This window comes from Pan paniscus, chromosome 2 (genome assembly GCF_029289425.2).
Source record: "Pan paniscus chromosome 2, NHGRI_mPanPan1-v2.0_pri, whole genome shotgun sequence".
NCBI lineage: Eukaryota > Metazoa > Chordata > Mammalia > Primates > Hominidae > Pan > Pan paniscus.
In genome coordinates, this window is record NC_085926.1 from 25290189 (window position 1) to 25314873 (window position 24685).

Here is a 24685-nt window from a genome sequence, read left to right on the forward strand (position 1 = left end):
GGAGTTTGAGATCTGAGAATGGACAGACTGCCTCCTCAAGTGGGTCCCTGACCCCTGAGTAGCCTAACGGGGAGGCACCACCCAGTAGGGGCTGACTGACACCTCATACGGCTGGGTGCCCCTCTGAGACGAAGCTTCCAGAGGAAGGTTAAGGCAGCAATATTTGCCGTTCTGCAGCCTCCGCTGGTGATACCAAGGCAAAAAGGGTCTGGAGTGGACCTCCAGCAAACTCCAACAGACCTGCAGCTGAGGGTCCTGACTTTTAGAAGGAAAACTAACAAACAGAAAGGACATCCACACCAAAACCCCACCTATATATCACCATCATCAAAGACCAAAGGTAGATAAAACCACAAAGATGGGGAGAAACCAGAGCAGAAAAGCTGAAAATTCTAAAAATCAGAGTGCCTCTTCTCCTCCAAAGGAATGCAGCTGCTCGATAGCAATGGAACAAAGCTGGATGGAGAATGACTTTGATGAGTTGAGAGAAGAAGGCTTCAGATGATCAGTAATAACAAACTCCTCCAAGCTAAAGGAGGATGTTGAAACCCATCACAAAGAAGCTAAAAGCCTTGAAAAAAGATTAGACAAATGGCTAACTAGAATAACCAGTGTAGAGAAGTCCTTAAATGACCTGATGGAGCTAAAAACCATGGCACGAGAACTATGTGATGCATGCACAAGCTTCAGTAGCTGATTCAATCAAGTGGAAGAAAGGGTATCAGTGATTGAAGATCGAATGAAATGAAGTGAGAAGAGAAGTTTAGAGAAAAATTAATAAGAAATGAACAAATCCTCCAAAAAATATGGGACTATGTGAAAAGACCAAATCTACATCTGACTGGTGTACCTGAAAGTGATGGGGACAATGGAACCAAGTTGGAAAACACTCTGCAGGATATTAATAAGAAGAACTTCCCCAACCCAGCAAGACAGGCCAACATTCAAATTCAGGAAATACAGAGAACTCCACAAAGATACTCCCCGAGAAGAGCAACTCCAAGACACATAATTGTCAGATTCACAAAGTTGAAATGAAGGAAAAAATGTTAAGGGCAGCCAGAGAGAAAGGTCAGGTTACCCACAAAGGGAAGCCCATCAGACTAACAGCAGATCTCTCGGCAGACACTCTACAAGCCAGAAGAGAGTGGGGGACAATATTCAACATTCTTAAAGAAAATTTTCAACCCAGAATTTCATATCCAGCCAAACTAAGCTTCATAAGTGAAGGAGAAATAAAATCCTTTAAAGACAAGCAAATGCTGAGAGATTTTGTCACAACCAGGCCTGCCCTACAAGAGCTCCTGAAGGAAGCACTAAACATGGAAAGGAACAACTGGTACCAGCCACTAAAAAACATTCCAAATTGTAAAGACTATCAATTCTAGGAAGAAACTGCATCAACTAATGAGCAAAATAACCAGCTAACATCATAATGACAGGATCAGATTCACACATAACAATATTAACCTTAAATGTAAATGGGCTAAATGCTCCAATTAAAAGACACAGACTGGCAAATTGGATAAAGAGTCAAGACCCATCAGTGTGCTGTATTCAGGAGACCCATCTCACATGCAGAGACATAGGCTCAAAATAAAGGGATGGAGGAAGATCTACCAAGCAAATGGAAAACAAACAAACAAACAAAAAAAGCAGGGGTTGCAATCCTAGTCTCTGATAAAACAGACTTTAAACCAACAAAGATCAAAAGAGACAAAGAAGGCCATTACATAATGGTAAAGGGATCAATTCAACAAGAAGAGTTAACTGTCCTAAATATATATGCACCCAATACAGGAGCACGCAGATTCATGAAGCAAGTCCTTAGAGACCTACAAAGAGACTTAGACCCCCACATAATAATAATGGGAGACTTTAACACCCCACTGTCAACATTAGACAGATCAATGAGACAGAAAGTTAACAAGGATATCCAGGAATTGAATTCAGCTCTGCACTAAGCAGACCTAATAGACATCTACAGAACTCTCCACCCCAAATCAACAGAATATACATTCTTCTCAGCACCACATCGCACTTATTCCAAAATTGACCACATATTTGGAAGGAAAGCACTCCTCAGAAAATATAAAAGAACAGAAATTATAACAGACTGTCATTCAGACCACAGTGCAATCAAACTAGAACTCAGGATTAAGAAACTCACTCAGAACAGCTCAACTACATGGAAACTGAACAACCTGCTCCTGAATGACTACTGGATACATAACAAAATGAAGGCAGAAATAAAGATGTGCTTTGAAACCGGTGAGAACAAAGACACAACATACCAGAATCTCTGGGACACATTTAAAGCAGTGTGTAGAGAGAAATTTATAGCACTAAATGCCCACAAGAGAAAGCAGGAAAGATCTAAAATTGACACCCTAACATCACAATTAAAAGAACTAGAGAAGCAAGAGCAGACACATTCAAAAGCTAGCAGAAGGCAAGAAATAACTAAGATCAGAGCAGAACTGAAGGAGATAGAGACACAAAAAACCCTTCAAAAAATCAATGAATCCAGGAGCTGGTTTTTTGAAAAGATCAACAAAACTGATAGACCACTAGCAGGACTAATAAAGAAGAAAGAGAGAAGAATCAAATGGACACAATAAAAAATGATAAAGGGGATATCACCACCGATCCCACAGAAATACAAACTACCATCAGAGAATACTATTAACACCTCTACACAAATAAACTAGAAAAGCTAGAAGAAATGGATAAATACCTGGACACATACACCCTCCCAAGACTAAACCAGGAAGAATTTGAGTCCCTGAATAGACCAATAACAGGCTCTGAAATTGAGGCAATAATTAATAGCTTACCAACCAAAAAAAGTTCAGGAACAGACAGATTCACAGCCAAATTCTACCAGAGGTACAAAGAGGAGCTGGTACCATTCATTCTGAAACTATTCCAATCAATAGAAAAAGAGGGAATCCTCCCTAACTCCTTTTATGAGGCCAGCATCATCCTAATACCAAAGCGTAGCAGAGACACAACAAAAAAAGAGAATTGTAGACCAATATCCCTGATGAACATCGATGCAGAAATCCTCAATAAAATACTGGCAAACTGAATCCAGCAGCACATCAAAAAGCTTATCCACCACAATCAAGTTGGCTTCATCCCTGGGATGCAAGGCTGGTTCAACAAACACAAATCAATAAACGTAATCCAGCATATAAACAGAACCAAAGACAAAAACCACATGATTATCTCAATAGATGCAGAAAAGGCCTTTGACAGAATTCAACAACCCTTCATGCTAAAAACTCTCAATAAACTAGGTATTGATGGGATGTATCTCAAAATAATAAGAGCTATTTATGACAAACCCACAGCCAATATCATACTGAATGGGCAAAAACTGGAAGCATTCCCTTTGAAAACTGGCACAAGACAGGGATGCCCTCTCTCACCACTCCTATTTAGCATAGTGCTGGAAGTTCTGGCCAGGGCAATCAGGCAGGAGAAAGAAATAAAGGGTATTCAATTAGGAAAAGAGGAAGTCAAATTGTCCCTGTTTGCAGATGACATGATTGTATATTTAGAAAACCCCATCATCTCAGCCCAAAATCTCCTTAAGCTGATAAGCAACTTCAGCAAAGTCTCAGGATACAAAATCAGCTTGCTAAAATCACAAGCAGTCCTATACACCAATAACAAACAAACAGAGAGCCAAATCATGAGTGAATTGCCATTCACAATTGCTTCAAAGAGAATAAAATACCTAGGAATCCAACTTACAAGGGATGTGAAGGACCTATTCAAGGAGAACTACAAACCACTGCTCAACGAAATAAAAGAGGACACAAACAAATGGAAGAACACTCCATGCTCATGGATAGGAAGAATCAATATCATGAAAATGGCCATACTGCCCAAGGTAATTTATAGATTCAATGCCATCCTCATCAAGCTACAAATGACTTTCTTCACAGAATTGGAAAAAACTACTTTAAACTTCATATGGAACCAAAAAAGAGCCCGCATTGCCAAGTCAATCCTAAGCCAAAAGAACAAAGCTGGAGGCATCACACTACCTGACTTCAAACTATACTTCAAGGCTACAGTAACCAAAACAGCATGGTACTGGTACCAAAACAGACATATAGACCAATGGAAAAGAACAGAGGCCTCAGAAATAATACCACACATCTACGACCATCTGGTCTTTGACAAACCTGACAAAAACAAGAAATTGGGAAAGGATTCCCTATTTAATAAATGGTGCTGGGAAAACTGGATAGCCATATGTAGAAAGCTGAAACTGGATCCCTTCCTTACACCTTATACAAAAATTAATTCAAGATGGATTAAAGACTTAAATGTTAGACCTAAAACCATAAAAACCCTAGAAGAAAACCTAGGCAATACCATTCAGGACATAGGCATGAGCAAGGACTTTATGTCTAAAACACCAAAAGCAATGGCAACAAAAGCCAAAATTGACAAATGGGATCTAATTAAACTAAAGAGCTTCTGCACAGCAAAAGAAACTACCATCAGAGTGAACAGGCAACCTACAGAATGGGAGAAAATTTTTACAATCTACCCATCTGACAAAGGGCTAATGTCCAGAATCTACAAAGAACTTAAACAGATTTATAAGAAAAAATGAAACAACCCCATCGCAAAGTGGGCAGAGGATATAAACAGATGCTTCTCAAAAGAAGACATTTATGCAGCCAGCAGACACATGAAAAAATGCTCATCATCACTGGCCATCAGAGAAATGCAGATCAAAACCACAATGAGATACCATCTCACACCAGTTAGAATGGCAATCATTAAAAAGTCAGGGAACAACAGGTGCTGGAGAGGATGTGGAGAAACAGGAACACTTTTACACTGTTGGTGGGACTGTAAACTAGTTCAACCATTGTGGAAGACAGTGTGGCGATTCCTCAAGGATCTAGAACTGGAAATACCATTTGACCCAGTCATCCTATTACTGGGTATATACCCAAAGGATTATAAATCATGCTGCTGTAAAGACACATGCACACGTATGTTTATTGCAGCACTATTCACAATAACAATGACTTGGAACCAACCCAAATGTCCATTAATGATAGACTGGATTAAGAAAATGTGGCACATATACACCATGGAATACTATGCAGCCATAAAAAAGGGATGAGTTCATATCCTTTTTAGGGACATGGATGAAGTAGGAAAGCATCATTCTGAGCAAACTATCACAAGGACAGAAAACCAAACACCGCGTGTTCTCACTCATAGGTGGGAATTGAACAATGAGAACACTTGGACACAGAATGGGGAACATCACACACTGGGGCCTGTTGTGGGGTGGAGGGAGGGGGGAGGGATAGCATTAGGAGATATACCTAATGTAAATGACAAGTTATTGGATGCAGCACACCAACATGGCACATGTATACATATGTAACAAACCTGCAGGTTGTGCACATGTACCCTAGAACTTAAAGTGTAATAAAAAAAGTAAAAAATAAATCCTTAATGTAAAAATAAATAAATAAGTGGTTTCCTCTAAAAAGTGGAGCGGGAAGGAAAAAAATGAGAGTTCAGGGTTGTTGGGAATTTTCTTAAATTGTTATCTTTCTTTTGGCACCGTTTTAATTATGTATGTATATTACTTTCACAAAGAAATTTAAAAGAAATATTCATCATGGCTTGATTCAATTCAAGCTAGCATTATGTGTTGGTCACCTTCTTTTTTCAGATCAGTGTGAGTTGTGGAGAATGTGAAGATAAGAAACAATTTGACTTCCTGTTGTGGTTACTTAGGGATGGGGAGAGACAGGGGTTAGAGGAGTCAAGAGCATGGGCTCTGGTGTTAGGCGGGGGTGTGAATTCCAGCCCCTACCCATGCTGGCTGGCTGACCCTGGGCAACTTCTCTCTGCCTTTGTTTCCTCAGCTATAATATGGGGATGGTAATAGCACAAGCATACTGTATAGGTTTGGTGGGAGGCTTAAGTGAGTGAATGGATGTTCAGTGAGTGCTTTGGTGTGTGGCACATACCAAATGTTCAATAAGCAGCAGTTATCACTCTATTTTAGGTAATGACACACACATCATGAAATTCTAAGCACAATGCTAGAAGGCCATCCTAAGTGCCTAGAAGGCAGAGCCAACGGATTTTTAAAAATTAATTCTTGGATAAAAATAATTGTCAGTTACAGGGCACCGATTATGAACTGAAAAGCTTTGCAGAAGCAATCCACTGTGTGAGAGACCTCTGTGGCCCGGCATGTTGGCATGTATTTTCTTGGCTTCTGTCTCCTGCCTTGTGCATATCAGGCCAGGTTTGGCACCTCATTACCTTCTCTTGGCTTCCCCAGTTCCATTGTGCAGTCACCTCTTAAATTTTCTGCCCTAGGGTAACTGCTAACAGCATTCACCCCATCTTCTGGCTGTCAACTGAAAGGCCACTGTGAGTTCACTTCCTGAGAGGGGCCTTGCTAGAGACCAAATAACCCAACCAAATTGCCAGAATTTCACATTTACTTTCTGCAAGAGTGGACACGGAGGATCTGTTTCTGCCTCTGACAACCTCATCTATTATGATCTCTGCTATATTCTCTTCTTGTACTGATATTTTGTCACCTATGTGGCCAGGGAACAGTCCACAGGAAAATACAGGAGAACATGTAAAGCGTTTAAATGGGGAAATAATTTAGTAGTATAGCCATACATAAACTTTCAAAGTCTCATTAATAAACTTTCATTTATTTGGGTATTATCCATCCTCTAAAACAAAGGTTTTTAAAACATACATAACAAGTGTTAGAGTTCTTTTAGAATTTTCCTAATAGGTTTTTTTCAGTTTTCACCAGAAGACACCCCCACTGGGGAGGGGGAAAAAAAAACATTCAAAGCATGCTATGATCTTAAGAGGAAAAAAGGAAATAAAATTATGTATTCCATATGATCTTATCTATGTAAGAAGAGAAAAATAAAGACAACTGGAAGAATATAAACCAAAATGCTAAGAGAGGTCACTCTGGGTTCAGAGATTTAGTAGTTTTTCTTTCTTACACCTTTTCTTTTATAGATATAGTGTATTATGAGAATGACATATATGCTTTAAAAATAAGTAATAATAGCCTCAAGATAAATAACACAATTAAATTCCACAAATAACTTCAGTACCTACTATTTTCTAATATTTTAGGTGCTTTTAGAGTTCAAGGCGCTTGGTAATAAAATGTATTTTATTCATTTAGTATTTGTTTAATGGCTTTTATTGTCATTATTCCTTAGTAGATTTTAAAACTCTTGTGGGCAAAAATCAAATGTTAGACTTCTCTGTAACACAACTTCCTGGCCCAATTCTTCTTTGATGTTAAATGCTTATAAGTATTTCAGCTTTGGAGCGGGATAAGGAGGGATGTTCCTTCCTCTCTGCCCAACAACATATGATACTTGAAACAAATTCTCAACAATGACATTTGTTCCAGCTAATGGCCACCTCTCTCATTAGCTGGAATTCCACTGAACTAATCCTAAGTTTAGTGCCAATTACCTAAAGGTTAATGTGGCCAAGCAATACTGGGAGAATTGGGGTTTTTCCAAGAAATGGTCTGTATCACATTATGTTCAGGATGAGAGAGTGATTGACACTGTAGAACGGCTCACTTGGGAGACCCAGAGTGTCCTGCTGTGCTCCTCTCAGAACAGGGTCCTACTCTGAGGCTTAAGGGAGGAAAGATAAAGGACAAGGAAGTAAATGAAGCTGGGCAGAGTGTGTGGACGAGTTCAATAATTATTTATAAATCACCATGGATGCAGTGATGAACAAGTCGCTGCCCTCACAGAAATTACTTTCTAGTAGAGCTAAACTCCATTAGATCTCAGCATCAGAATGGGATGCCCCTGAAAAGTGAGAGATTTGAGGCCATGTACTAAATTAGAAGAGGCAGGAACAAGTAATGTACGTTTTGCTCATCTATGGATATGTCAACCACTATTACCACCATCCTTTTTCTTACCCACCCCCACCCCCACAAAAAAGTTAGAATACATTTACTACAGAATAGCAAGGCAAAATATTCCGTGTATCAACAATAATTTAAAAAGTATTGTATGTATAAACATGACTCTCCAATTCAGAATCCTAATCACAACCATTATAGTTAATTTAGGAAGCTCTTAGTAATTCAGAGAGAATCTACAGCATTTATTTGAAAAGTTCCCTCAATGTGTCAGAAGACCTCATCTTACAGGGCTTTACCAATGGCTACATTTAGCCTCACTTTCTACATTTGCACCCTCATTCATTCTACTCAGGACAGTCAACTTCTTAATGTCTCTGAAATGCATCAACATCATTCCCATCTCAAGGCTTTTGCTTTTATTGTTCTCTCTGCCTGAAATGTTCTTCCACCAAATCTTTACATGCCTCTTCCCCTCATATTTTTCAATTAGTTCTTCAGACATCACCTCCTTACAAAAGCTTTCCATGATCACCCTCATTAAGACATCCTCAGCCACCTCTAACCCTTTACCCTGCTTTATTTTTTTGTGTGTGCAGCACTATTACCTGAAATTATAAATACCTTTTATGCCCTAGAATGTACATTCCAGGAGTATACGTTCCTTGTTTGCCCTCTTCCCTGTCTACATCCCCAGAGCCTTAAAAGAGTAGGTGATTTAGAGTGGATACTCAATAAATATTTGTTGGATGAATAAATTAATGAATTTAGTTGAACTAAGCTTACCTAGACAGAATAATCAAAAGCATAGGTCAATTAGATCTAAAAATTGTAATTTATCTCTACAAACATTCAACAGTATATCTTTCGTTGAACCACAGGTTTCACAATAAAATCACCGTTATTGAGCATTGAAGCATGTGTATGCCACCCCCCTCCAAACCCCCAACACACACACACACAGAATTAAGCAAAGTACCAAGACATAAAAGTTTTCTGCAACTCATGAGCTACATTTTGGTCACTTAGACCATAAAAGCCCTAATTTCCTAATCCATTGCATTTCAGCCTCTTTTGCAGCAGGCATCCCATGGGAGAGCAAGAGATAGTATCTAGAGGCTGTATTTACAAAAGGGATGCTCTGCTCTGAAAGTCCCCTGGCTATTGTCACACCATTTGTTTTTCATGATTGGAATGCGTGGCGTTATTGAAGGGTGGGCTGGTGTCTAAATTGACTGGGTGAAGAGAAACAGAGAGACATTCTCTTTGCCACCTTTGTAGATAGGCGGCTGGGGAGTCTATGTACTGAATTACCCACTGTCAATTATTGATGGTTTGGCTGGAATCATTTACACTCTCTAGTTACTTTGACATCTAGCCAAAAGGCAGCTGCCAGCCTGCTGGGAACCTCCCTTTTAACCATAGGGAAGTTCAAAAGAAAAGATTCAGCAAACCAAACTCATCTGCACAAGCTTCTGTGGATTTCTGGAAGACTCAGGTCATGTTGCTTCTTCATAAGAGTTTAAGTCATTTGTTCATTCACTTATTTATTTAATTTTATACAGGAAAGGCTGACATTCATCAGTTTGCACTAATACAACTCTAATGGTTATTAAAATACTGAAGTATTTGTGTAGCCCTTGGTAAGTGGCCACTACCCTGAGCCTTTCATCACCAGGGTCACCACACCAGACCTTCCCAAAATCACCACTCAAAGGTTAGCACTTGGCACAGCAGGGGGCCTTCAAAACCGGGTCTCTGAGAGAACAGTTGAGATCCATTCTGAGTAGTAGTGCCCACTACTTTCCATATAATAAATATTTGATTATCACCTCACCTGAGACTGTAATAGCAATAAAACTTGCACTTGAAAGGTCTGTGTTCTTTACTTCATAATAAATTCAAGACTAGCTTAACAGAAATGGAAGTCACATAATCTGAAAATATTAAATTGTTTTGAAACACCCTTAAAGGAGAAGTCTCCCAGGATCAAATTGTATTGCCTTCCCCTACCAAAACAAACCTCACTTGCTAAATGAAGTTTAGCCTAAAGCTGCCTCCTTCCATATTTTAAGTTTGGCCTGAAGGTTTCTCTGTACATCATGAGTATAACAACTGGAAGTGTAAATACTCTGTAGCCTCACTTGTGCCAGTCACTGAGTTTGGCCAGTCAAATGTAGCCAGCTGTTTGAACCATGTTCAAATAGGGCAAACACTGAGCTGTAACCAATTCAACGCTTTCTGTACCTCACTTCAGTTTTCTGAATGTCACTTTCCTTTTTCTGTCCGTAAATCTTCCACCACGTGGCTGCGCAGGAGTCTCTGAGTCTACTCTGACTCAGGAGGCTGCTGGAATCGCAAATCGTTCGTTTCTCAATTAAATTCCATTAAATTTAATTCAGCTGAAGTTTTTTTTCTTTTTTTAATCACACAATTTGCCTAATTTGAGAGCATTTCCCCAAAAACAGACATTCTGGTTTTAACACATACACCCACAAAGGCACAGGGATCTTGCTCTCTTGGATCCTGTGTTATAGCCATGGTTTGGATGTTAAGAGTCAACTGTATTACATTCCCGGGAGCCATAGCGTTGCACATCCAGAGAAGGTCTGAAGACTGGGCTCAACTAATCACATATACTGCAGTGCTTGGAAACCTATTCATTTTCTGGGAAAAGGTCATCCTCAACAGTTTCCACAAAACTGCATAAAACTTGCACAACTCTGGCTGCGGTTTTTATATTGCAATTTAAACAATTTCTAAAAAATAAGTAAGAGGCCTACTGTGGAGCTGACCCAAGTTTGAGCCATGCGGAAGGTCCTGAATTGGTTTAAAGACCCTGGCATGGACATATGAAAAAGAAGACCTGCAGCCTACTAGCTATTGGTACAGAGCATGTAAAGCGAAAGAGAACAGGTGGGATGAACATCACTGATAGTAAAAGGCAGAGACCTGCTGACATGTTTCTCCCTCTCAAGAAGAATGAGGAGTTTGGTGCTCATCAGTCACTGCACTGGGCTGACTACAAAGGACTCTAAAAGACTAATGGAAGAAAAACAGGTGACTTTACTGTACTACTATACTTACCTCATCATATTGTTTTAGTAATTTTTGTTTCTGTAGGAAGCTTCCCTAGTGAGTTGCTTCTGCCTCCATGGAATGTAAGTTCAATTTCCCATTTATGTGAGGACTAGATATAATCATCCCTTCATGCTAAGCCCTGTTTTCTTTAAAATTTTAAGTCCATTGTTCACAAGTGATGAGACACCACCATCAGGCTTTCTTTTGTAGAGAAAGGAAATAGGAATGCGTATTCTTATCAGTTCTTATGCCTCTGGTTTTATTTTACAAGCAGCATGGACATGTGAATTAATGTGTGGCTCTGACCAAAACAAAACATTACTTAGAAGCAAGTGAGGACTTTTTTTCTCCATTTAAAGTATCTGGCTCTACAAAGCAGGAAATAAATACTTTGCCTCACTTCAGCATTCCTATTCTTGGCAGTTGATTTGGCTAGACAGGTGATAAACAAGAGAGATTTTAGGGGGAAGCTCTGTCTGGAGAACAAGAAGGAAGTAGGTCAAAGCCTGGCAAGGAATTTTAGGGAGGATCTCGCTTTGGAGAAGCCATTGACAGAGCTTGAAGCAAATGAAAATCAAGTCTCAATTTATTCAGCAAATAATTATGAGGAATGAAGCCGAGTAGAATTGCCTTTCCAGGTGAGGTTATCTGAGTGAGTACAGAATCATTCTCATTAATCATTTTATATCAGGATTATCAATCAAATCTTCTGCAGATATTCTCTGTATAACCTCCTAGGTGCTGAATTGTGAGCTAAATAGGCGTTGTCTCTGCCTCTCAATCTGTGTTCATTGGAAAGGACATGCAGCCAGCAGAGCATAATTAATTGAACACTCAACTTTGCCTCTACAGCTTCTTCTGTGTTGTACCTGAGCGAAGCAAGACGATGAGTTCTTGGAGACCAAAAGTCTTCTCTTACTCATATCTAAACTGTGGCATCTAAGACCGTGCCTGGCATGAAGCAGACCTTTAATGCTTGTCTCTGGAGTGCTCAAAAGAAAGAAGTACAGAGGCTGTCCATAAAGTCTGGAAACATAGGTGAATATACGTAAGATCACCAAGGACATCTTCCATCTGCGAAAAAGTGAAATAGCATTATATATGTTTCCAGACATTGTGAAATACTGAGTAGAAAAAGGTTGTGGAACTCATGGTTTATTCGGGGTGAGAGCCAAAGAGAATTTGCCACCTATTTTGTCTTCAGCAAAGACTTCCTAGAAGAGGTTTTAAAGCTCTTTGAATAAAGCAAGAGGGCTTAAAAGTTTACCAAAGGAAGGGTTGGGGTGAAAGATGGACAGGAATTGATGACCTCTCTCTGTGGTGTGACTGACTCTCCTATTCATCTTCCAAGTCTTTATTTAAATCAGTAGTTCTCAACTGGGGATAATTTTGCCCCCAGGGATATTTGACAATGTTTAGAACTACTTTTCGTTGTCACAACTGGAAGGGGAAAGCCACCGGTATCTATTGGGTAGAGGTCAAGGGATGCCACTAAACCTCCCACTATGAGCAAGACAGCCCCCCATAACAAAGAATTATCTGACCCAAAATGTCAAAAGTGCTGAGGCAGAGAGGTCCTGGTTTCGTTGAGCCTTGGGAAAGCTTTTCCTGACACACCTCAAACTACGCTAATTTCCTGTAATATCCTCATTTTACTTTGTACTTTCCCTACATAGCATGTATCACAATTATAATTAAATACATTGTATCTGTCTCTTCCACTAAAACAACACTTCGTAGAAGAAGAAATGTACGTATCTTGTTCCCCATTGTATTGTAGCACCTATTACAATGCTTGGCACATAGTAGATCCTCAATAAATATTTACTGAATGAATGAATCAATCAAGAAATAACTAATATGGAAAAATAAGAAAAAGAGATACTCAAGTTGTTAAGCAGACTGCAGTTTCAGGAATCACGTGAAGTTTGACCAGTGATCTTGGATTTCTCCATTTCAGTTCAAGAAAGTGATGAGTTTAGTCACAGTATGAAGGGAAGGTAGAACTGATAAACTCTATGTATAACATTTTTAATTTATAGACTTATTGCAGTGTTTCAGCATTTTAGTTCTTTATCACTAAAGGAACTTGGATGCCAACCCTTTCAGAAAATCTCTGGGAGTTGAACCAGGATTGATCTTGTGGCAAAGAATCTTCATCGGCTGCTAGGACAGTCATTCAGTCTCACTTTCCCATTGTCTCTTACAGCCGTATGACACCATTTTGGTCAACAGGATAAAAAGCAGATCTGCTGAGACAGGATTTCTGGGAAAGCTTTTGCTTTTCTGTTAAAAAGGAGAGGCAAAACAAGTACCAACCTTCTTTTTTTTATTCCTGGTTGGACCCAATATCAGCAAACTGCCTCTGCCTGCACTAATTATTAAATGAGAAAAGTATAACCCACCTCTACTTAAGCCACTGTAATTAGGTTTTCTCTTACCTGCAGCTGAATGCAGCCCTACCTATGATACATTTTTCTGCCTTGGTAGCTAATCTTTTTTTCATGGTCTTTTTAATGATGCAAAAGCAGAAACAGAGACGGTAGGTAGCACAGCTTGGCCTGGGCTTAATCTCATCTGAAGTACAAAGAAAATAGAAGGATCTAAAGTAGTAGAGGTTGTAGCCTTGAAAGATTTGTGATGAAGCCCAGTGCTGCTTTGTGGTGAGTATCAGAAAAAGAGATGCCAGAGCTCATGGTTTAAGAGCGGGGAGGGGGAAAGTATTCATAACACAGTGTGGCTGATTTCCTGTTTACATTTTGCAAGTACTTTGTGTGTGTGTGTGTGTGTGTGTGTGTGTGTGTGTGTGTGTGTGTGTAATGCTGAGGCAGTAGTTAGAATATGAGGGTTTTAGATGCAGTTTTAAAGGTTCTGCATGGAGGGAAAGACCTGAACACAAAGTGGCTACTCTACAAACTCTTGTGGATACAGGTTTCAAAGCACTTCTACCATCTTCTGCTCTTCTCTCTGCTCTTCTACTCTAGGCTATGAGAATCTTGGAGGTAAGAACCATGTCTTGTTGCTCTCAGTTTCTCTGGTCCCAGAAGAGTGCCATGCCTATAGCATATTATCAGTCAATATTTTCCCAATTAAACACTTACAGTTTTCTCCCCCCTTGTCTTTAATGCATAGTTGTAAAAAAGAAGAGATGTAATTAAAGTCTGGAGGAGATTAATTTCATTTCTTTCCCTCATTTCTGGTTTTTTTTTTACAAGCAGTATTTCCTATATTTTGAATAGAACATGAAGCCCTAAGTTAGCCAAAATGCTTAAGAAAAACTTTTTTCCAGGAAAAAAAAATTGGAAAAGGAAATTTTCCCAAATTTATATTTCACAGAACCCAGTTCCTTAAAATAAATACATTCTTTAATTTGAGCAATATTGGATTAAATAGTTACAGTGTTTGATACACTAATGTACGTTGTATCTTTCTAAGAGGTATATGGTTTGTTACTCTTCAAGTCCGTATTTAACTATGTAACCCCAAAAGGATTCCAGGACAAAAAAATCAGGGAATAATGATTATCTAATTATTAATATATGTTCAGGTGTGGCAAAGTTTGGGAGCTGCTGTTTTCGATCATAAGGCTTGTCATGAGGAAAATACAAGGGCATTGGTGAAGAAGGAAGTAAAAGGAAAGAGGATGGCAGCTCAGAAAAAGGGAAATTCAAGCAGACAAAAAGACCCAGAAATTATGACAGGAAAGTGTAGTTTGATGCCTGCCATCATGGTCTCTAAATGTGTGGCATATCCATTTGGCAAATGGAGACCAAAGAATTTATGTCGGCAGAAGTGTTAGGCTAAGGATCAGGAGCCTGGCAATGTACCCCAGAAACTTTCTTTAAATGACTTGTGTCACTTCTCCAAACTAATTGCCTCAGGGGTGATGGGGCATATTAAACCCTTCATTTCTTCTTTCATACAATCTTATTTGAAATGAGTTACAAGCTAAGTTGCTGGAGAACTTTTGAGTTATTTCAAGAAGATAGTCAAATCATATGTATGAAAAAATTTGGTGCTTTGTTTTTTTAAAAAGTTATGTTTATTAATTTTTGTCTGAGGTCCCTGAGAATCTTAGGTAAGTTTTCATACTAACAAATTAAGAGCAATTAATTTCTAAGTAGTGTTTATGTCTGAGAGATTGGTAAGTGGTTGAGCTAATTAACAAAATAACTTATCAAAATGCATCTGCCACACTCTACTGCAGTATGCCTAATGATCATTGTGTCAGTGGTAAACTGAGTCAGGAATGGGCCTACAATTCATGTTTCAGAAGTGCTCAGTTTGGTATTTGTTGACAAATTTTAAAGTTCAAAAAGACAAACGCATGTTTTTTCCTTTTGACTGAATTTGAAAGCTCCAAGATGGGACACCTAAAGCCATGAACATTGACACAGCTTGGCAAGCTCCTCATTATGGGAATACTTTGTGAAAACAACTTTGGTCCATAAAGTATTAACACTATTTGATAAAAATCAGTTTTTATTTGGTGTGTCTTTTGAAGCTAGTGTAACTCCTGGTCATTCTATATAACTATAAAAGCTTTTTGGAATCAAATCCTAATCCCAACATGTTTTTCTTGTTCATTTAAAACCTTTTATACACATGTGGGAGCTAGAGAGAGTGGAAAGTTTTTAGGGCTTAAGCTTAAATTGTCATTCTCATGCATGGTCTCTGAAAAGTATTTGGCATGTTTGTATTTGTAAGTTAAAGTATACATTTATGGTCTTAAGCATTTTCTTTTTTCTCTTTATGCTTGTTTGTTTGGTTTACAAACAAAGACTGTCTTAAAATGAGAGAGCAGACATGCTGAAGTTTGGATTGTTTGACTTACCGCCTTGTAGAAAATATCTCTGGGTGTTGATTTTCTAGGTCAAGCCCTGACTCAGGGTCCTAAAGAGAAAAAGTGTTCTCAACCCAAACTCACAAAAGCTGAGTTCAGTGCTGTAAGAGTCAAATGTAACCTCTGGAGGTTTTTTGGTTTGGGTTTTTTGTTTGTTTGTTTGTTTGTTTGTTTTTTCCATGAAAAAGAAGCAACTGAGGCTGCTGAGCAGAAATTCATAGCACTTTATTTTTCCTTTTGGGCCGTTGTGCCCAATAATCATAATATTGGCAAATAGAGTTAAGCTATAAGAAATTCATCTGGCTGGGCATGGTGGCTCATGCCTGTAATCCCAGCACTTTGGGAGGCTGAGGTGGGTGGATCACAAGGTCAGGAGTTTGAGACCAGCCTGGCCAATATGGTGAAACTCTGTCTCTACTAAAAATACAAAAATTAGCCAGGTGTGGTGGTGCATGCCTGTAGTCCTAGCTACTCGGGAGGCTGAGGCAGGAGAATTGCTTGAACCCAAGAGGTGGAGGTTGCAGTGAGCCGAGATCGTGCCACTGCACTCCAGCCTGGGTGACAGAGTGAGACTCCGTCTCAAAAAAAAAAAAAAAAAAAAAAAAAAAAGAAATTCATCAAAGGTCTAAATTTAAGTGGAATTTAGGAAAAGCTAAAAAGATATTGTTAATCCTGTATAGCTGAAGATTGAAGTAAATAAGTTTCTCAAAGAGTGATTGTGCATGAAATGAACTGTATCAGTTAATTTTTGCTACCTAAGACACACCTCCAAAATTCATTTCTTAAAACAACCACCACTAAATATGTATAATTATCACATGTCAATTTAAAAAAAGAGAGAAAAATGTTTAAACCACCATTTAGTTTAGTTCATGATTCTACAAAGTCTGCAGTTTGGGGCTGGCTCCGATGAGTAGTTCTTCTGACCCGGGCTGCGGTTGACTGATCTCCGCTGGGTTCACTCATGCATCTGTGGTGGGTTAGTTGTGAACATTCTGGTCTAGGATGGCCAAAGCAAGGACAGCTGAGGCCTCTCTCCATGTAGTCTCTCAGTCTTGTCCTTATTCAGATACAACTTCCATACCTTTTCTGTTTATTTTTAATCTCTCCATGTCTCTAAATTCTTTTTTGCCTTTTCCTTAATCTGGATCTTATTAGAGCATCCCCAGGGTCAACATCCTCTAGCTTGGTTGCCTGAATTTTCTTGAGACAGGGAGTAAAGTGAAAGCCAACATTTCTCCTGACTTATTTTTAATAACCTTTAGGGTTATTGTATTTGTGTCTTTTATAGTCATCAGCCCCAAATGCTTTCAGGAAGGAACTACAGTCCAAACAAAACTAATTAATTAATTAGGTGGTCAAATGATTAAAAATTGATGGCTAAACAAATTAGCATTTTTATTGAATTTATTGCTTTTTATCTCTACTCCCTGTTTCCTGTATGTCTCAGATGAGCTCACCAGTCCCTGGCAATTTTGCCCTTAGAAACTTCATCCCATGGCTGATGTGGGACATCACTTAAACTGTGCAGCCACTGCAGAATGTGCCCTGATTGTCTCTCACCAATTAATCAGGAAGCTCGAAGTGGCTGATTGCTGCCTCCATCAACACAGGATGTTTTGACATAGCTGTTTGGACAAGGCTGTTTGAGGCCCCCTACAAGACTTGCTGGCAGTTGGGAGGGGGACATGGCCCACTGGTCAAGTTTTGAAAGCAGCTACTCATCTCGCATCAAACAGCAAACCCTCAATTTTTGAGGGCCTATTGGGGGATCTACCCTGTGCCAGGCCCCCAAAAGGAGGCTCTGGTGAGCAAAATTGATACTAGGTCTGCCCTCATAGGCTATAGTCAAGTTAGTAAGAGGATTGTTCATAAGTAGTCTTCCATGTAGGTATACAAACTCTAACGAGTGTTGTGAAGAGAAAGCATTGGGAATATAGGTTTCAGAAGAGGGAAGCTTTAAAATTGTGGTGGTTGAGAATGAAGGAGTAGGTTGACTGGGAAAACATACCAGATTACCAGATGGTAAAACTGATACCATGGATTTTCCCCCAGCAAGGTTTAGCTGTCCACATACAGACTCTAAGAAATTGAAAAATTAGATATATCTAGGGCTGGCTGGCTGACTGGCTTCATGCTGGTTGGATCTGATGAAATTACTAAGGTGTAAGGGAGTTCTGAAATGATGCAATGTGGAATGCAAATTCAATAACGTAAGTGAAAAATGGATGAGGCTTTCCACCCTTCATGGCGGACTTGACCAGCTATCCAGCCTATGACAAGGTAGAGCTGGCAGTCCTGAGCTATGGTATATCCCATCGAAAGGTAGTCATTGCCACTCACCTAAAAGCTGTATTTGATGTTAGTGTTCTACAAAAATTATCAATTATATATAACAAAGAAAATTGCCTTTAGTCACCCTTAGATTTTTAAATGAAGTTTTCTCTATCTTATTATTACTTTCTTATAAAGTTCACTTTGTGCAAACTTATTTTTCCAAACACAGTGACAAAGGAGCCCAAGTTAGCAGCCAAAAGGCTTGGAAAGGTATCATGGTAACAGAAACTTCAGGTTTAGACATTTTGTAAAATTAACAAAGGGCCCGAAAGCTCATGCTATTTAAATCCATGCCAGTTTTCAGGATTTGTATTTTATGAAGAAGGGAATCAATGTGACAGGCGGAAGAGTGAATGCATGACAACTCCAATCATTCACACATGTTCATCATTGCCTGCAAGACACATGGCAAATCCCAGCACTGGTGATAACGCAGAGCACTTCCAGCACTGGTAATATTGCAGGAGTATGTACAGCCCTGGTAATATCACAGAAGACTCTACTCAGGAAAGTTTATCTGATCTGTCCTTACTACTTCCAATTAGTCTAGATTCCTTGAGGGCAATACTGGCCCTGTCTTCCCAGAATCATTGCAAACTTACTGATTAATGCACATTTTTCACCTGTTCCAGTCTTGTGTGGCCAACCTATATCTTCCATAATGATCTTCGTAGGCTTCATGGGCTAATACACCACACAGCTGATAACAACAGGCTGTGAGATCCAACAGATGTTCCAGAGTTTAAATCTTGGCCTTACATTTTTGACAAATTTAGGTAACCCCACTGAACCTCAGTTTCCTCGTAAGCCTCAGGTTTCTTTTAAACTATATAAAAACAGATATATAAAACTAAAACATAAAATGAAATAATCTCTTAGATATTTTAAATTTTATTATCTTAAATAAAAATTTATTTTGGTACTCACTAAAATATTTGCAATAATAATTATAGTGGGAGCAATGTGGTGGTGTGATTCGGAAGAGATTATAAAAGTGTCAGCTCTGCCCATTTTCTTATTTGCTTAGGCTTGTTGGCTTCTTTGCAGGAATCAAGCCACTTGGCCATTTGAGACAGGTTAGTGAAATTAAAAGTGGGTAATATAATTTGTAAATCCACCAGTGGGTTTAAGTAAAAAATATTGCAAGCTGAAAGTGAATGAACAAGTAGGGATAATAATTGCAAGTCCTTTGGGTTGTGGAAATTGCACATGACACGTGACCCACAACTTAGCAGATAAGAACACAAGAGTTAATGTTAAATGTTAGTAAATTTAAATGTCAGTAAATCTTAATGTTTTTTCTAAAAATTAAAAACAGAAGTTCTAATCTTTTCTCCCTGAATTTCAACACATTTAGTGGTTCCCAAACTTGAGTATGCATCCAAGTCAACTGGAGGGTTTGTAACTCCCAAAGTTTCTGATTAAGTCGGTCTGGGGTAGAACCCAAGGATTTGCATTTCTGATGAGTTGCCATATGAAGCCTATGCTGCTGGACTTAGGGACCACACTTTCAGAAACACTGCAGTAGAGCATCTTGAATACTCCCCAGGTTGCATTCTCCCCCAGATCTTTGGTATATATAATACAAATCTCGTTAGGATCAATGCCATCAAGAAGTAATGTTCCCTTTACATTCCAGTTTATATTACCCATTCATGTCCTACATTTCCCTTCCACCCACTCCACACTATCCATTACCCTTCCCCCAATGAAGGCGGAAAGGGCTCAGAGGACAGGGGAAGGATGGTGCATCCTCTTTGTGAATGCAGCTGACAGTGACTTGCACTACCTGGTAAATTCATGCCCTCAGCATGTTTCCCCAGGGTGAATTAATTGCTTTGCTTTTCCTTTTCCTTTGCATAAAACTAGGCAGATTTGTCCGTCTGTTTGAACAAGACTTTGTTGCCAGCACTTTTCGAGGATGGCCAGCATGTGGCTGCTGTATGAGGTTGATAGTGTTGTCAGAAATTCCAGGGTGGGTATTGTCACTTGCGTTGGGAAATGCTAACTGAGGTCAATTCTAGTTCAACTTCCTACTTACAGAATTATGGCAGGACGTTAAGTTTGGCCCATGTAAGATGAATAGGTCAGCAGAAACATATTGTCCTCCTAATCCAGGCATCTCTACTTTTAAGCCTTAAATCAGAACGTATTTTTCCTGTATTTGAGATCCAGCAATTCATGTCCTCAAATGAGATATTTTACAATCAAAAGCACAGACAGCCAACAAAATCTTCTAAACAAACAAAAAAAAATTTAAACCAAAGTTGTACATTTAAAAGTTCTATGTGTTTTGTGTCCTTTAATTTTGAAATTGAAAGTCATTTTTTTCAATAATTATTGCTGAGTAACAAAACTACCCCCAACATTCAGTGGCTTAAAACAACCCTTCTGTTTCTTTGCTCATGATACTACAATTTGCACCATTCTTGGTAGTACTCTGCTCTGTGTAGGGTCAGCTAGGGTGGCTCAGCTAAGCCAGAACAGTCTATTTCCAAATGGGCTTCACTCACTTTGATTGACAAGTTGGTACTGGAGCTGTTGGCTGGGGCCTTGGTTTTCCTCTCTGTGGTCTCACCACATGACTGGATTGGGCTTCTCACAGCAGGTTGGTCTCGGGGTAGTAGGGCTTCTTACAAGGTGCCTGGCTGTACCCAGCATGCAAAAGCAGAAACTACCAGACTTTCTGTAGGCTTAAGCTTGGAACTGGCCCATCATTGCTTCCATTACATTCCGTTGGTTAAAATGGGTCACAAAGCCAGCTCAAACTCAAGGAGACAGTAGACACAGGGGCATGGACACCAGCAAGTGTGAGTCTTTGGAGCCCACCAAAGCAACCGCCTACTGCAGTCATGATGATGCTGGATTTTCCACTCCCTACTGTTTCGGAGCTCTTTGCATTCCATACCACAATCAGGCCAGCTCAGCATAAACAGAGGCAGGTTGTTAATCTCAGGATGAACAATAGTGCTTCCCAAAGAGGGAATAGTGGCTTTGACTTTAGTTGAGAGGGAATTGTCAGAGTGCAAGGACATGTGTCTGCTGAATAGGCATCTCTGTTAACTTTCTGCCCAAACACTCTTCTAGCTACTTTATCTCCCCTTATCCTGCCTCCTTTTTTCTTCATAGCACTCACCACTGCCTAATGCTTTATTAAGTAGTTGTTTACTTGGTTATTGTCTGTTTCCCTCCAGTCAAATGTAAAACTCCCAGGGGAAGACACTCGGTCTCTTTTGCTCTATGCTGGGTGCCCAGCATCGAGAGTACCTGGCACATAGAAAGCTCCGCATAAATATTTATTGCATGAATGATTATATAAATTTCATAACTGAGAATCTGCATATGAGAATACACAGACATGACAACTTCAAAATAAGCTGCTATGATGCAGGAGCTATGGCTGAGGTTTGTCTCTCTCTGTAGAGCCTGGGCTGCATGTCCCCTTGTTGCATATGGGGTGTACCCTCTGCCAGTTCCCATGGTGTCACTGTTTGGAGATGTCAATGGATATCAATCATGGGGTTAGAGGCTTTTTCTGTAGAGCCTCCAGTTCCTTTATTTGGCCAATTAGGCTTTGTGCTCCCATTTCGGAACACAGAGGTGGGAGAAACATGAACCTGGCTTTATCTAATGTCTTAGTTTTAAGGAATAAGCATCTGGTGCAATGCTATATTATTTCCAATTAAAACTTGGATATCCTCATCCTTGCTAAGACTGGTTAGTGAGCATTAGCTATTCATTCCTAAAAAGAGGCTTAACTAGATAGTTTTTCATTATATTCTGTCTTTCACTTGATGGAGAGGGGCGGGCAGGCTGGCTGGCTTGCTTTCTTTTTCTTTCTTTCTTTTCTTTTTCTCTCTGGTTTGCTTTCTATTAATCCATATATTTTTTCTTTTTTTCTATAGCATCCCTTTGAAAACTCGGTATAATTTGTTAGAATCCTCATTTGTGCTCATCCTCCTGTCCATGCACTCCTTTGATTGTTTATCGATCACAGAAAAATCAGATTTTCTTAATGAATATTATGTGCTTGCATCTCATTTGGTTACAGGTCACCTAGATCTGTCACTTGTGGGACCTCGCCTTTGAATGCCCAGTCTATTTCTTATCATTTATGGAGTCTTTATCTGAAACCCATTTATTCTGGCTCTGTGCAAAGTGGTTCTCAGTGCTATGGTTTCCAACCATTTTACCAGCCCGGAAGACACTTGGGCGTTTTCAAAAGAGGTTAAAAAAATTGCTTTGAAAAAGCATTTTAAATATTTCTGTTGGATTGTGTTCTGGTTATTTTCCTCCATGTCTTTTTGTTTTCCCTTGTTCCATCCCCCTCCTCACCCATATTCATGCTTGTGTCACTGAAGTATGGCTACTCTACTCACAGCAGCCTCAGCACGGTCTGGCTGCACAAGGAGGCCATCTGGCTAAGAGTGTTCCCCAAGAGCTCTAATGTGAGTGTTTCTGATTATGCTAACCTTAACCAAGTTCTTCAAAGATGCTATAGCTGTCAGAGTTTTCTGAGCCATTTTAGATCCTAGGCCTAGAGATGCTAGAATATCAAATGTGTTTTAAGTCCAAATAAGAAACAACAATGTCCTGTGAGTTTGCACCCTGAATGCAAACACTGCTCCAAGGCACTTTCCCAAAACCAGCTGTGAGTTAGTGAATTTGGAGTTCTGTGTTGAAGTGGCCCAGTTGAACTTCTGAAAGTGAACCAAGGCGAGGCCATGGGTATGTTGGGACCTAAATGAAAGACTGTGAACCCAGTTCCCTTTTTCATCACCCCAGCTTCCTTTCTCTCTCTCTCCACCTGAATCCCCATCTTTTCTGATATGAACTTGTCCCCTGGCTCTCCAAAACTAGGAGAGGAAAACAATCTCAGATTCTCTCCTGTCCAAGTACTAACCAGGGCCAACCCTGCTTAGCTTCCAAGATCAGATGAGATGGGGCACGTTCAGGGTGGTATGGCCATACACCAATCTCAGATTCTCTTGGGTTTGGCAACAGCCTTGAGGCCTCTGATAATGGGAGTCTACCAGAAGCAAGTTTAAAACCATTTGTTATTTATTTTCTTGCCTCCTCTTTGTCAAGCAAGTCTGTTTTTAGCATTACTCCTTAGATTTTTGTAGTATTAACCTGCCCCAATTTGTAAGAAACTTAATGTTTTTCTTGTCTTTTTCTTTCTCACTTTCTGTTTGCAATTTGGTTAACCAATTAGCTTATTGCTCATTTTTCTCAAAATGCACCTATATCATGTCAGCAGGACAAAATTATTGGGAAGCTCTGAACAGAGCTCAATTCAAATTTGCAAACCTTCTCTTCCATTATCTACTGCATCCATTTCAGGAATAAGTAACATCACTCATTACTTTCCACTTCCTTCTTGAGCTGTGTGTATAGTGGGAAGAACACTGAACTGAGAGCTGAAAAGACTTGAATTCCAGATGTGACTCTGCAGCATATGAACTGGACTATCCTTGGACGTTCACTTAACTTCTCAAAGACTCGGCTTTTCTCATCTGTGTAATATAAATGATCATGACTATCCTGCCTATTATGAAGTCATTGAAAAGCCAAGTGAGAAGTCATCTTCTGAGCAAACACTAATTGTGCACCTCTTATGTGCCAAGTAATGCGTGAGGCACTTAGAATACAGAAATCAAGTGAAGTTTCTAACTGCCTTTTGGAGATGTTTTCATCATCAACACACAGCTGCCTTTACTTTAAAGTTTAGACCCATGATAACAGAGTTCCTATAGTTTGGCTTTTAGTTGTCTCATCACCTCTTTCAATGGTAAGCGGTGATTAAGTTGACGGCAGGAGGCAAGAAACCCAGCTCTGAATTCTCACAGTACTGTAGTGGCACTCCTGGACAGAACCTGCTGAATTAATTTTATATCACCATACTATAGAGTCTGCCACGTAGTAGGGTCTCAGTGGAAACTTGCTTAAATTAATTCATAATCATGAATGAGTGAATCAATGACAAACATTACACTGGACCCTTTAGATTTGTTTTCTGCGCTTGGCAGTATCTATACAGATTCCTTTGAAGTTTTTATTTTTTTCCTGTCGTATCTGAGTCCAGTTATTTTTCACTGGTAATTTTTTCTCTTAACTTGTTAAAATTAACCATAAGATTGATATCTTTTGTGGGAAAACTGCTGCTGAGATTTTTTTTTTGTCTTACCCCGAAGTAGATTCAGTAATGTTGTGAAGAAATAAAGTAATTAAAACCAAAATTCTGATAACTCTTAACGTTGTAGGTGGTCATGATTGACAGATACTTCCATACTTCTTAACCCTAAATTTTCTTCTTTGGCCAGATAATTATGGTGAGGCCAGAGAGTTCCTAAAAATAGGCCCAGCGGTCTTTGACCCAGTTGTGACAATAAACCCAGACTTCAAGTGGTTCTATACTATCATCTTAAGCTGTCTGTGGAATTCTTTTAGGGCCTGAATATATAAAATGCTTTCTAAGGAGAGAGAAC

General features: G+C 39.4%; 1 protein-coding gene and 1 pseudogene across 2 annotated transcripts in view; both read left to right on the plus strand.

Annotated features, from left to right (window-relative positions):
- Positions 1 to 24685, plus strand: part of RARB (retinoic acid receptor beta) — a 769998-nt gene that overhangs the window by 501644 nt on the left and 243669 nt on the right. The gene's annotated exons all lie outside the window — the stretch shown is intronic.
- On the plus strand, positions 6784 to 6849 carry LOC112439436 (U7 small nuclear RNA; annotated as a pseudogene).